Genomic DNA, 14,137 nt, shown 5'->3' on the forward strand with positions numbered 1-14,137 from the left:
TCTTTCTGGGACTCTTTTTGTTAATTTTGAAGAGTTGGCATTTTTAAGGTCAGGCTCCGGATTTCATTAGTCAACATTATAAGTAAAATGTAGGCTAGTAGAGCTAAATTTTACTGGCAGAAGTGGAGGAGGAAATATGGCTGGGTGCAGTGGCTCACGCCTGTAATCCAAGCACTTTGGGAGGCCGAGGCAGGTGGATGACTTGAGATCAGGAGTTCAAAACCAGCCTGGCCAACATGGTAAAACTCCGTATCTACTAAAAATACAAAAATTAGCCAGGCATGGTGGTGGGTGCCTGTAGTCCCAGCTACTTGGGAGGCTGAGACAGGAGAATCACTTGAACCTGGGAAGCAGAGGTTGCAGTGAGCCAAGATCCCACCACTGCACTACAGCCTGGGTGATAAAGTGAGACTCCATCTCAAAAAAAAATTAAAATAAATAAATAAATAAATAAATAAGCTTTTGTTTAATAGCAGTGAAATAGGGAGCTTATTGCATTCAAGCCCCTAAAGAGATCAGTCATACCAATAGGAGGTACAGGGGAGAAAGTTATGCTTTGCAAGTTTGAGATACATTACCCACAGTGACTTTAACTAAAAGCAGTGGGAGAAACTTCAGGTCCAACAGAGGACAACTCTGACTGGCCATGTTAGTTCCAAGCTCCCCGTGGAGTTCAACTTCTCCTGTTGCCCAGTCCTGCTTTCTTCCTCTTCCTCCCATAGGTATTGACTCAAAAGGTATTCCGTAATAGACATCCTGCATACCAAACTCCCCATCAGAGTCTGCTTTCCAGAGAACCCACCTTGTAATAGGCAGAAATATGACCTTTTTCTAAATACTCAATTTTTATGAAAAAGCATTTATTTAAGCTTGAGTGTCACAGGATTCAGTTACAGCATTCTTTTTTTTTTTCTTTTCTTTTTTTTTTTTTTTGAGATGGAGTCTAGCTCTGTCACCCAGGCTGGAGTGCAGTGGCATGATCTGGGCTCACTGCAACCTCTGCCTCCCAGGTTCAAGCCATTCTTTGGCCTCAGCCTCCTGAGTAGCTGGGATTACAGGTGCTCACTAACACACCCGGCTAATTTTTTGTAGTTTTATTTGTATTTGTATTTTTAGTGGAGCAGGGTTTCACGATGTTGGCCAGGCTGTTCTCGAACTCCTGACCTCATGTGATCCGCCCACCTCAGCCTCCCAAAGTGGCTGGGATTACAGGCATGAGCCTCTGAGCCTAGCCAGGTGTGGTTTTTAACTCCTACCTTGTTCTGTTATTTCTTTATGATGTATGTTTGGGTATGAATTTGTGTCATTATGAACAATTATCACCTCCATGGAAAAATGTTTTATTTAGCATCCAATAATCTTTGATATTGCACTAAGTGTCATATATCATGCAGGTTGGTCAAACTTGAATGATTTCTCCTAAGTAATTTGCTATCATATGAAGTTATTTTCATTTAAAAATAATTTAATGAATAAAAAAACTAAAACATAATTGAATGAGTATACAAACATATCAGATTAAGTATTTATATTTTTTTTTTATTTTTTTATTTTTTTGAGACTGAGTCTCGCTCTGTCGCCCAGGCTGGAGTGCAGTGGCGCGATCTCCGCTCACTGCAAGCTCTGCCTCCCAGGTTCATGCCATTCTCCTGCCTCAGCCTCCGGAGTAGCTGGGACTGCAGGCGCCCATCACCACGCCTGACTGATTTTTTTGTATTTTAGTAGAGGCGGGGTTTCACCATGTTAGCCAGGATGGTCCCGATCTCCTGACCTCGTGATCCGCCTGCCTCGGCCTCCCAAAGTACTGGGATTACAGGCGTGAGACACTGCGCCTGGCCAAGTAGTTATATTTATTACGCTTTTTTTTTTTTTTTTTTTTTTTTNATAATTTAATGAATAAAAAAACTAAAACATAATTGAATGAGTATACAAACATATCAGATTAAGTATTTATATTTTTTTTTTATTTTTTTATTTTTTTGAGACTGAGTCTCGCTCTGTCGCCCAGGCTGGAGTGCAGTGGCGCGATCTCCGCTCACTGCAAGCTCTGCCTCCCAGGTTCATGCCATTCTCCTGCCTCAGCCTCCGGAGTAGCTGGGACTGCAGGCGCCCATCACCACGCCTGACTGATTTTTTTGTATTTTTAGTAGAGGCGGGGTTTCACCATGTTAGCCAGGATGGTCCCGATCTCCTGACCTCGTGATCCGCCTGCCTCGGCCTCCCAAAGTACTGGGATTACAGGCGTGAGACACTGCGCCTGGCCAAGTAGTTATATTTATTACGCTTTTTTTTTTTTTTTTTTTTTTTTTTTTTTTTTTTTTTTTTTTTTTTTTGAGACGGAGTCTCGCTCTGTCGCCCAGGCTGGAGTGCAGTGGCCGGATATCAGCTCTCTGCAAGCTCCGCCTCCCGGGTTTACGCCATTCTCCTGCCTCAGCCTCCCGAGTAGCTGGGACTACAGGCGCCCGCCACCTCGCCCGGCTAGTTTTTTGTATTTTTTAGTAGAGACGGGGTTTCACCCTGTTAGCCAGGATGGTCTCGATCTCCTGACCTCGTGATCCGCCCGTCTCGGCCTCCCAAAGTGCTGGGATTACAGGCTTGAGCCACCGCGCCCGGCCTACGCTTTTTTTTTTTTAAGAGACAGAATCTCATTCTGTTGCCTAGGCTGGAGTGCAGTGGTGCAAACACAGCTCGCTGCAGCCTCGCCTTCCTGGGCTCAAGTGATCCTCCTACCTCGGCCTCCCAAGTAGCTGAGACAACAGGCACGTGCATCATACCAGGCTAATTTTTAAAATTTATGTAGAGGTGGGTTTGTCATGTTGCCTAGGCTGGTGTTGTACTCCTGGGCTCAATTGATCTTCCTACCTCTCAGCCTCCCAAAGTTCTGGGACCACAGGTTTGAGTCACAGTGCCTGGGTTTTGTTTTGTTTTGTTTTTTTTTTTTTTTTTTTTGAGACAAAGTCTTACTCTGGTACCTACGTGGAATGTAGTGGTGAGATCGTAGCTAGCTGCAACTTGGAATTCCTGAGTTTAAGTGATCCTCCTGACTCAGCCTCCTGAGTAGCTGGGACTGCAGGTGTGTGCCACCACACCTGGCTACTTTTCTTCTTCTTCTTCTTTTTTTTTTTTTTTTTGCGTAGAGATAGGGGTCTCCTATGTTCCTAGGCTGGTCTGAAACTTATGGCCTCAAGGGATCCTCCTGTCTCGCTTCCCTAAGTGCTGGAATTATGAGTGTGAACCACTGCACCTGGCCTATATTTATCATGCTTGAATGAAACAATATATACTATGTATATTTTTTTGATAAGATGGAGATGAGAAGAATTGACACTTCCTTCTAGTGAAGTCTAGAAAATTATTCTCAGAGCCAGGCGTGGTGGCTCACGCCTTTAATCCCAGCACTTTGGGAGGCCAAGGTGGGTGGATCACCTGAGGGTCTGGAGTTTGAGACCAGCCTGGCCAACATGATGAAACCCCGTTTCTACTAAAAATACAAAAATTACCTGGGTGTAGTGGCACGCGCCTGTAGTTCCAGCTACTCAGTAGGTTCAGTTGCTTGAACCTGGGAGGCGGAGGTTGCAGTAGGCCGAGATCGTGCCACTGCACTCTAGCCTGGGCGACACAGAGAGACTTCATCTCAAAAAAAAAAAAAAAGAAAATGATTCTCAGGAATTGCTTGAATGATGAGAAGGGGGCAGTACAAAGTTCTGCAAAGGGGGAGGAGTAGGGAATTCCAGATTTATGGCAAATATAACAAAGGGTCAGGTGCTTGGACTGAGGGAGGATAACTTGCTCCTTTACTTATTAATTACTTAACCTGAGTTGGTACTTAACTGGTTTAACTTTGGTTTCCTCATTGGTAAAATGGTAATAATAGTAACAGGGCTGTTTTGAAAATTAAATCATGTAGGCAAAAAATCATATAAGGCATTATCCAACTCAAACTAAGCATTATATAAATGATAGTAATCCTGGTGTTAGAGAAAATTTAGAAGTAGGGGATAAACAAGATTAAAATGTACGTATAAATCCTCTACTCATTTATTGAATTTTTGAGAACTCATTTTGGTGAGAAAAATCACACTTGTTACAAGGAGTTCACAGATCCTAGAATCAAGAGAGCTAAAACTAATTAATATACATGTATTTTAAATTTTTAAGACAAGGTATCAGTCTGTCACCCAGGCTGGAGTGCAGTGGTGTGATCAAGGCTTGCTGCAGCCTACTGAGCAGCTGAGAGACTACCAGCAAGCATCACCACACCTGGCTAATTTAATTTTATTTTCTATTTTTTGAAGAAACTCGGTTTCACCACGTTGCCCAGGCTGGTCTGGAACTCCTGACTCAAGCATTCCACCTGCCTGTGTCTCCCAAAGGTCTGAGATTACAGGCGTGAGCCACTGCGCCCAGCCCCAAAACTAATTTAATATTGCAGGGTTTCTTTTCTATTTTGATTGAGTGTTTCTTTTAAATCAGGTTCTAGATTACCTTTATTTTATACTACCACTTTTTGTCTATTTGAGCATTTTCTTTTTCTTTTTTTTTTCTTTTTCTTTTTTTTGAGACAGAGTCTTGCTCTGTCGCCCAGGCTGGAGTGCAGTGGTGCGATCTCGGCTCACTGCAAGCTCTGCCTCCTGGGTTCACGCCATTCTCCTGCCTCAGCCTCCCGAGTAGCTGGGACTACCGGTGCCTGCCACCTCGCCCGGCTAGTTTTTTTGTATTTTTTAGTAGAGACGGGGTTTCACCGTGTCAGCCAGGATGGTCTCGATCTCCTGACCTCGTGATCCGCCCGTCTCGGCCTCCCAAAGTGCTGGGATTACAGGCTTGAGCCACCGCGCCCGGCCTTTATTTTTCATCATTTGGTTTAAGTCATTACAAAAGGTATTGAAGGTCTGTCTACCTGTCCATGACGGATAAAAGAGATTAGCTCCTGTCTGAAAATGTTTGCAAAGTAGTATAATTCTCTTAGTCCTTCCTGAAGCTTTCCCAAAGAAGCAAAAATATTCAGACATAAAGCTACCAGGAGCTCCAACCTGTTTGATCACTATTCCCTTGCTCACCAACCTTGTCATCTTTCAGCTACTCCATGCGTGACTTGTGCTGAGCTATTAGCTCTCACGTGAATATAAGCAATTCTTATACCTGCCTAATTCACATGATCTTTCTTAGGGTCTGAAGTCCCTGAGGATCCGAAGCTGTCCTAGGTATACACTTTGCTCAACACAGTCCACCACAAAAGGAGACAACTAACAATGAATGAAATTGAGAAATCAGCCCACACTGGGTAATCGTGGAGGAATTTGATATTCTTTGTGAAATAAAAGAGGCACAAAGGGGCCCTGGATCAGGGTCCGGAGACAGGCGTTTTATCTCAGCATTGCCCCTAACCAGCTGAAAGGTAGGTGATCCCATCACATCAGCTCTCCGAGACTCAGTTTCCCCGTCTATAAAACAAGGAGTAGGCTTGACGGTCCCTCTCTCCCTATGATTTCCCAATCGAGGTTCAGGGAGAAATCCACAAAACAAATACAGCTTCTTCAAGGACTGCTAAATGTGAACTCGCTGGTCAAGGTTGCAAGATTTGCTTTTTGGGTCAAGGAAGTGGGGGTGGCCACAGGGAACCAATCTCGGTTAAGTTATTAACGCACTTTATCCAGACTAGTAACTCTCCCCTGACGTGCCGCATTTCCCCTGCTTCTCCCGGAAACGTGGGGCGTCCAGGCATCTTCCCTAAGCTTCCAAACCCCGCCCCTGGGAGGAGAGGGGGCGCGGAGCCGGGCCTAGCCGCGCGCCTGCGTACTGCGGTCGGAGGCCCGAGGCCTGGGGGCGAGCTGGAGTCGTGAAGTACAGACTCTTTCAGGCAAATCACGCGAGATTTCGTTTACCCGGGCTCCACCAAGGTCAGTGACGCGCGAGCGGCCGCTGCGACTGTGGCTCCCGAAGCTGCTTCGGGCCTCAGCGGTGAGGGAGGAGACTCAACCAGGGTGACTTCCAGGCGTCCTCCCGGAGCTACCGGGGATACTGGCGTTATTGCCCAGAACACTGAGATAGGGAATGCTCGAGAAGCAGAAGCAGGTTTTGGGGTGTTTTTTTGAATTCTTGTGGGAAAGCAACCTGAGGTTTTGACGTAATTGTGTTTGAGGTGCCTCTGGAACTTTCATTTAACACAGATTAGTTGAGCACCTACTATGTGCCGGGCTTAGGGGATTGGACTCACATTTGTGTGTTTGTGTGTGTGTGTGTGTGTGTGTGTGTGTGTGTGTGTGACGGAGTCTCGCTCTGTCGCCCAGGTTGGAGTGCAGTGGTTTGATCCCGGCTCACTGCAGACTCCGTCTCCCGGGTTCAAGCGATTCTCCTGCTTCAGCCTCCCGAGTAGCTGGGATTACAGGTGCGTGCCACCACGCCCGGATAATTTCTTGTTGGTTTTGGTAGAGACGAGGTTTCACCGTGTTGGCCAGGATGGTCTTGATCTCCTGACCTCGTGATCTGCCCGCCTCGGCCTCCCAAAGTGATGGGATTACAGGCGTGAGCCACTGCGCCGGGCCTGGACTCACATCATTGAACAAAGCAGACGAGTCCTTATCCTCTTAGCGCTGACGATCTGGGCAATTAGTTTGAAATTCTGGGCTAGAGACGCAAATTATTATCAACTTCCATATAAAGTGGTTGGTAGCAAGAGCCATAGGGCTCAGTGAGGTCACTGAGAAAGGGAAGAGCCAGATAGGAATCTCCACATGCGAGACTTCGGGAGGGGAAGGAGGAGACCAGAAAACCGGAAGGGGAGGAGAAGACTGGCAGAGAGATCCAGAGAGACATGTGGTTTGTTTGTTGAGACAAAGTCTCACTCTTTCCCAGGCTGGAGTGTCCTGGTTGGATCTCGGCTCACTGCAACCTCAATCTCCAGCCTCAGCCTACGGTGTAGCTAGGACTACAGGCGCCCACCACCACGCCTTACTAATTTTTGTATTTTAGTAGAGTGGGGTTTTGCCATGGTGGCCAGACTGGTCTCAAATTCCTGGCCTCAAGTGATCCTCCCACCTCAGCCTCCCAAAGTGCTGGAATTACAGGTGTGAGCCATGGCGTTGGGCCCGGAAAGACATGTTTTATAACAAGGTGTGGTCAACAGAGTTGCTAGTGGTAGAATAATTGCACGAAATAAGGGTATTAAAAGGTATTAGGAAGCTAATGTGATTGAAATAGTAGGTGCCGCGTTGGAGTATGGGTTCTAGCGTTATTACAAGTTTTGCGACCTTGGGCGAATTATTCAATCTTTCTGTGCCTCTTTTTTTTCTCTCTCTCTTTTTTTTTTTTGAGACGGAGTTTTGCTCTTGTCACTCAGGCTGGAGTGCAGTGGCATGATCTCGGCTCACTGCAACTTCCACCTCCCGGTTTCAAGTGATTCTCCAGCCTCAGCCTCCAGAGTAGCTGGGATTACAGGTGCCCGCCACCACGCTGGGCTAATTTTTGTATTTTTAGTAGAGGTGGGTTTTCGCCATGTTGTCCAAGCTGGTCTCTAACTCCTGACCTCGGGTGGTCCGCCCACCTCAGCCTCCCAAAGTGCTGGGATTACAGGCTTGAACCACCATACCCGGCCCCTTTTCTCATCTATAAAATTGAGAGGATGATATTACCAACCTCACAGTTTTTTGGGGATGCGGGTGGGGGAGGTGGGTTAAACAGGCTAATGAATGAGTCTTTGCTCAGTTCCTGGTGTTTAGGAATATTAAGGAAACAGGTTGACAGAAGGGACTTTTTCCAAGTGGTCCCACCTGGTTAGAACCAGGACAAGTACTCTGTTCTTCCTAGTTAAATGACCTTTCTCTTTTCCAGGCTGCAAGGTAAACACTCAACACACTCTTTATCATCACGTCAGAGCAAATTCATCTGTTATTATTTTGGAATATTAGCACCAAGTAGGAATAGCATCCCAGGCAAATAGGATTTGCTGTTTTTTTCCCCTACTTGGGATGAATTTAACAATATACCCTTCTTTCAGATCTTGGAACTTGGTGTGTCTTATTTTAGCTGTTAATTTTATGACTAAATCCAGTTATCTATATTTTATTTTTATTTATTTATTTTTTTGAGACGAAGTTTTGCTCTTGTCCCCCAGGCTTGAGTGTAATGACTCAGTTTTGGCTCACTGCAACCTCCACCTCCCAGGTTCAAGCTATTCTCCTGCCTCAGACTCCCGAGTAGCTGGGATTACAGGCGCCCACCACCACGCCCGGTTAATTTTTGTATTTTTAGTAGGGCGGAGTTTCACCATGTTAGCCAGGCTGGTCTTAAACTCCTAACCTCAAGTGATCCACCTGCCTCAGCCTCCCAAAGTGCTAGGATTACAGGTGTGAGCCACCATGCCCAGCCAAGTTATCTATATTGTAAATGTGTGTTTTTTTGGTACTGTGGAGGGATATCATACAATTATCCTGTATTAATTGTAGTATTTGACACTTGAAAAGTTTCTAATTTAATAGAGAGTGAGAGAACTTTAATAGTATATTTTTCATGCTGATAAGCAGTGTTTGGACAAATCTATAATATACATATTAATATTTTAAAGAAAACATACCATTGACAGTAATTAGAGAAGAGGGCAAATATGACATTTCATTTGGAAAGACTACTTTGAAAATTCAGCCATTATCCTTCTATTACTACTTAATTTGGAAAACTTTGGCTTTTTAATCCTTATGTAATTGACACATATGAAGATTCTGTAGAAAGTTTTCTTTTTAAAACACGTGTAGCCCTATGTGACATTATGGACCTCTTGGTGTGATGAATGGATGTGGCACCACCCTTAAAGATTCTTGCCTGAAAAATTGAACCTGAAGTAATCAAGCCTCTGGATGTAACTAGCAGTCATAGATAAGGGAAGGAGATAGAAGAGACATTTCCTTCTTTCTTTAAAAGCTAGTCATTTACCTTGTGATGGTAAATGACACCATGAGGAAGCAGTCAAGGAACATTCTACAGACAAAGTAATGAAACAAATCAAGGGCATGAAATAGGGAAGGGAGACTCAAACCGTAGTACGTGGACCTTGAATTCTGATTTTAATGAACCAAATGTAAAAAGACATCCTTGAAACATCAGGAGATTTGAATATGCACTAGGCATTAGATGATGATAAGGAATTACTTGTACTATTACTTCTATTAGGTGTAATAATGGCATAGTGTTTATGTTTAAATCTGTGATGGCTGGGTTTTGCTTCAAGGGGAAGTTGGAAAATGTAATCTTAGCTGGGCAACATAGTGTCCAGTAGGAGAGGATAGTCACTGAGGGCAACTAGCTGTTCTGTCACAACCAGTGAGATTATACAATCATTTGCCACATAATGATGGTTAAGACAATGACAGACGATGAGCCTCCCATAACATTATAATGGAACTGAAAAATTCCTCTTGCCTGGTGATGTCATAGTCATCAGAACGTTTTAGTGCAATTACTTTATTTATTTATTTGTTTGTTTGTTTGTTTATACATACAGGGTCTCACTCTGTCACCCAGACTGGAGTGCAGTGGCGCAGTCTCAGCTCACCGCAACCTCCACCTCCTGAGTTCAAGCGATTCTCCTGCCTCAGCCTCTCGAGTAGCTGGGATTACAGAAGTGCACCACCATGCCCGACTGATTTTTGTATGTTTTGTAGAGACAGGGTTTCACCATGTTGGCCAGGCTGGTTGTGAACTCCTGACCTCAAATGATCCACCTGCCTCAGCCTCCCAAAGTGCTGGGATTACAGGCATGAGCCACCACGCCTGGAGTATTACTTTATTTTTTAAGAGATTTAGTGGGGCCAGGCGCGATGGCTTATGCCTATAATTCCAGCACTTTGGGAGGCCGAGGCGGGTGGATCACGAGGTCAGGAGTTCGAGACCAGCCTGACCAACATGGTGAAACCCTGTCTCTACTAAAAATACAAAAATTAGCCAGGCGTGGTGGCATGCACCTGTAATCCCAGCTACTCGGGAGGCTGAGGCAGGAGAATTGCTTGAACCTGGGAGGCAGAGGTTGCAGTGAGCTGAGATTGCGTCACTGCACTCCAGCCCATGCTACAGAGCAAGACTCCGTTTCAAAAAAAAAAGAAAAGAAATGTAGTGTAGTCTAAGTGTATAGTGTTAATAAAGTCTAAGTAGCCTACAGTAACGTCCTAGGCTTTCACATTCCCTTACCACTCACTCACTGACTCATCCAGAGCAACTTCTAATCTGGTAGGCTCCATTCATGGTAAGGTGCCCTATATAGGTATACCATTAAAACATTTTTTTTTGTTTTTCTTTTGGGGACGGAGTCCCACTCTGTCACCCAGGCTGGAGTGCAGTAGCGTGATCTCGGCTCACTGCAATCTCTGCCTCCAGGGTACAAGCGATTCTCCTGCCTCAGCCTCCCAAGTAGCTGGGACTACAGGCATGCGCCACCTACCCACCGGCTAATTTTTTTGGTATTTTTGGTAGACACAGGGTTTCATCATGTTAGCCAGGCTGGTCTCGAACTCCTGACCTCAGGTGAACTGCCCACCTTGGCCTCCCAAAGTGCTGGGATTACAAGGGTGAGCCACCGCGCCCCGCCCATTTTGAAATCTTTTACCTCATATTTTTACTGTACTTTTTCTATGTTTAGATACACAAATACTTACCATTGTGTTCCAGTTGTCTGCAGCATTCAGTACAGCAATATGCCATATAGGTTTGTACCCTGAAGTTATAGGCTAAACCATGTAGCCTCGGTGTCTAGTGTCATCTGTACCATGTAGGTTTGTGTAAGTACATTTTGATGTTCACACAATGATGAAATCACCTAATGTCACATTTCTCGACATGTATCCCAGTAGTCAAGCTGTACAAAGCACTCACAACAGTGCTTGGCACATAGTAACACTAAGGGCTTGATTTTCTAATTTTCACTGGTGGATAAAGTAAGCAAAGTGATTTTCAACAAGTCAGATAGTGCTAGTACTGGAACTTCTTTTGCTTGCTTCATTAGCTCAAATTGTAAATCCAGAATAAACTGGCCAGGTGTAGTGGCTCACGCCTGTAATCCCAGCACTTTGGGAGGCTGAGATGGGAGGATCACTTGAGCCCAGGAATTCGAGACCAGCCTGAGCAACATAGTGAGACCTCATCTCAAAAAACAAAACAAAACAGAATAAACTGGTCCTTTACTTACTGGCCATATCGTGATATGGAATTTCCTATAAGGTAAGGATTTTTAAATTCCTTCGATATGTTACTTTTATTGTTAGCTAAACTATAAAGGAATTTCCGTTTTTTGTTTTTTTAAATTCACCACTGATAAGAAGGCAAAGGAATTTCTATTTTGATAAACAAATAGAAGAGCTTTTGGAAATTTGGTTACGTGGCTGGGCTTGGTGGCTCACGCCTATAATCCCAGCACTTTGTGAGGCTGAGGCAGGCAGATCACTTGAGGTCAGGAGTTCAAGACCAGCCTAGCCAACATGGTGAAACCGCGTCTCTACTAAAAATACAAACAAAATATTAGTAAGGCATTGTGGTGCACGCCTGTAATCCCAGCTACTTGGGAGGCTGAGGCAGGAGAATCGCTTGAACTGAGGAAGCAGAGGTTGCAGTGAGCTGAGATCCTGAGATCACGCCACGGCACTCCAGCCTGGGTGACAGAGTGAGACTCCATCCCCGACTCCAAAAAAAAAAAAATTTTGATTACATATCAGTTAAGCAGTTAGTGTTTTGTTTTGTTTTGTTTTTCTTTTTTTTGAGATGGAGTCTCGCTCTGTTGCCCAGACTGGAGTGCAGTGGCGCGATCTCAGCTCACTGCAAGCTCCGCCTCCCAGGTTCACGCCATTCTCCTGCCTCAGCCTCCCGAGTAGCTGGGACTACAGGCGCCTGCCATCATGCCCGGCTAATTTTTTTGTATTTTTAGTAGAGATAGGGTTTCGCCGTGTTAGGCAGGATGGTCTCGAACTCCTGACCTCGTGATCTACTCGCCTCGGCCTCCCAAAGTGCTGGGATTATAGGCATGAGCCACCGTGCCTGGCTGCAATGTTTTTATTTTGCCACTAGATTAACTACTAACTCTGGAGGAATATATCATGTTGTTTGTTTTATGTTTTTTTCTTGTCTTTATTTAAAAACAAGTCAGGTGCCGTACTGAGAAGGGGGAAAGAGTAGAACAAAGGTTCTGACCTGTTACTGACTGTGAATAATCAGTTGAGATAACTCACTACCTTTGGACTAGCCTTGTGTTGTTTTCTTTTAATCGAGCCATAGGAGGCTTATTCATGATGGTGTGCTTGAAGATGAATGAGCTTGAATTACCTGAGACCAAAAACATTTTGCCCCACTTGGGCCGGGTGCGGCGGCTCACGCCTGTAATCCCAGGCAGGCAGATGGTGAGGTCAGGACATCGAGACCATCCTGGCTAACACGGTGAAATCCCCTCTCTGCTAAAAATACAAAAAAATTAGCTGGGCATGGTGGTGGGTGCCTGTAGTCCCAGCTACTCAGGAGGCTGAGGCAGGAGAATGGCGTGAACTTGGGAGGCAGAGCTTGCAGTGAGCAGAGATTATACCACTGCATTCCAGCCTGGGCGACAGAGTGAGATTCTATCTTCAAAATAAATAAATAAATAAACAAACAAATATTTTGCCCCACTTAATCTTCAGTGAACTTGTTCCTATTAGTTAAAAATTCTAACTAGATTTAGTCTTTCTTCGTGTATTTGCTTTAGGAGGCAAACTGACAGGAGAGTTTATCTTTTTGGATCCTAAATGTGATTTTTCTCCCTCTTCTTTGGGAAACACAAATGGACTTCTTTTTTATTTTAAATTGTTGAATACTTAAAATCTTATTTGTGATTTAAAAATTTTTCTATTTATAGGAGTATTTTATACAGAAATCTTGTGAAACCACTGCCCAACCAGAGCGATGATTGTTCAGAGAGTGGTACTGAATTCTCGACCTGGTATGTATTCGTGATGAATGAACAGCTGTGATCTTTGATAATTACTAATGCAAATGAAGGAATAAAAACTGATGTTCATGTGGTAAATTAAGGTAGTAAGATATTAACACTAGTAGAGATATTAGAAGAAACTCTTTAAATGATGTAATAGTTTTCAAGTGTTAGCTTATCAAGGCCATTTTTAAACAGTGTACTAGTTTTTTTTTTTTTGAGACGGAGTCTCGCTCTGCTGCCCAGGCTGGAGTGCAGTGGCTGGATCTCAGCTCACTGCAAGCTCTGCCTTCAGGGTTCGCTCCATTCTCCTGCCTCAGCCTCCCGAGTAGCTGGGACTACAGGCACCTGCCGCGTTGCCCGGCTAGTTTTTTGTATTTTTTAGTAGAGACGGGGTTTCACTGTGTTAGCCAGGATGGTCTCGATCTCCTGACCTCGTGATCCGCCCGTCTCGGCCTCCCAAAGTGCTGGGATTACAGGCTTGAACCACCGCGCCCGGCACAGTGTACTAGTTTTTTAAGTGGTAACTTATCCAGGCATTTGTTGATGAAATAAAATATTTTGGAATCATAACATCTGAAAGATTACATTACAAATATATGTGGCTTTTCTTTCTTTAGAGTATGTTATTATTGGTCTTAAAATTTGCTTTTCTTTTTTATGTGAAATGTACTAACTTATATCAGTGCTGACATGTAAACTGCATCATAAAAACAGGTTTGGAAAGAACCTAAGAGATTTGGGTCACTGCTGCCCACTTGGGGAAGTCACTTAACTTTTCTGAACTCAATTTTAGTAAATTGAGCAGTTAGATTAAGATCTTTATGTACTATTCCCACCTTATAAATGTAATAATTCTATGAAGAGTAAATATGCATTAAACATATCTGAAGATGAGTACCTTCTACTGGTAACCTTTCCTTCTTACAGATTTTTCTCATACCTCAAATTTTCTGATTTCCTACTTCCTATTTTTTCAGACTTTATTATTATTTTATATTCATTTAAGTTTCTATAATGATGATCTTTTCTTACAAATTTTTCTCATGCCTCTAATTTTTAAATTTTCTAATTTCCTAATTTTTCAGACTTTATTATTATTACTTTTGTATTCATTTGAGTTTCTATTTGCTTCTTAAAATGAGGAAGGAAAGTTTAGCCGCACTCCATCCTGGGTGACAGAGTTAGACCCTGTCTCTAAAA

At 43.9% G+C, this 14,137-nt stretch overlaps 1 protein-coding gene across 5 annotated transcripts in view; it reads left to right on the top strand.

The window, feature by feature from the left end:
• The first annotated feature begins 5,770 nt into the window (after positions 1-5,770).
• The window catches only part of PTGR2 (prostaglandin reductase 2), a 34,234-nt gene continuing 25,867 nt past the window's right edge, over positions 5,771-14,137 (top strand). Inside the window, exons 1-2 of one of the 5 annotated variants that reach the window (XM_017880481.1) lie at positions 5,771-5,958; positions 12,860-12,943. The gene's annotated coding sequence lies outside the window, so the exon portion shown is untranslated. Of the gene's footprint in view, positions 6,073-7,042; positions 7,111-12,859; positions 12,944-14,137 lie in introns of those variants that run through there. The other 4 variants (XM_017880478.1, XM_017880476.1, XM_017880477.1 and 1 more) reach the window with 4 other exon arrangements.

This window comes from Rhinopithecus bieti, unplaced genomic scaffold (genome assembly GCF_001698545.2).
Source record: "Rhinopithecus bieti isolate Rb0 unplaced genomic scaffold, ASM169854v2 scaffold_11380, whole genome shotgun sequence".
In the NCBI taxonomy this organism is placed as follows: Eukaryota; Metazoa; Chordata; class Mammalia; order Primates; family Cercopithecidae; genus Rhinopithecus; species Rhinopithecus bieti.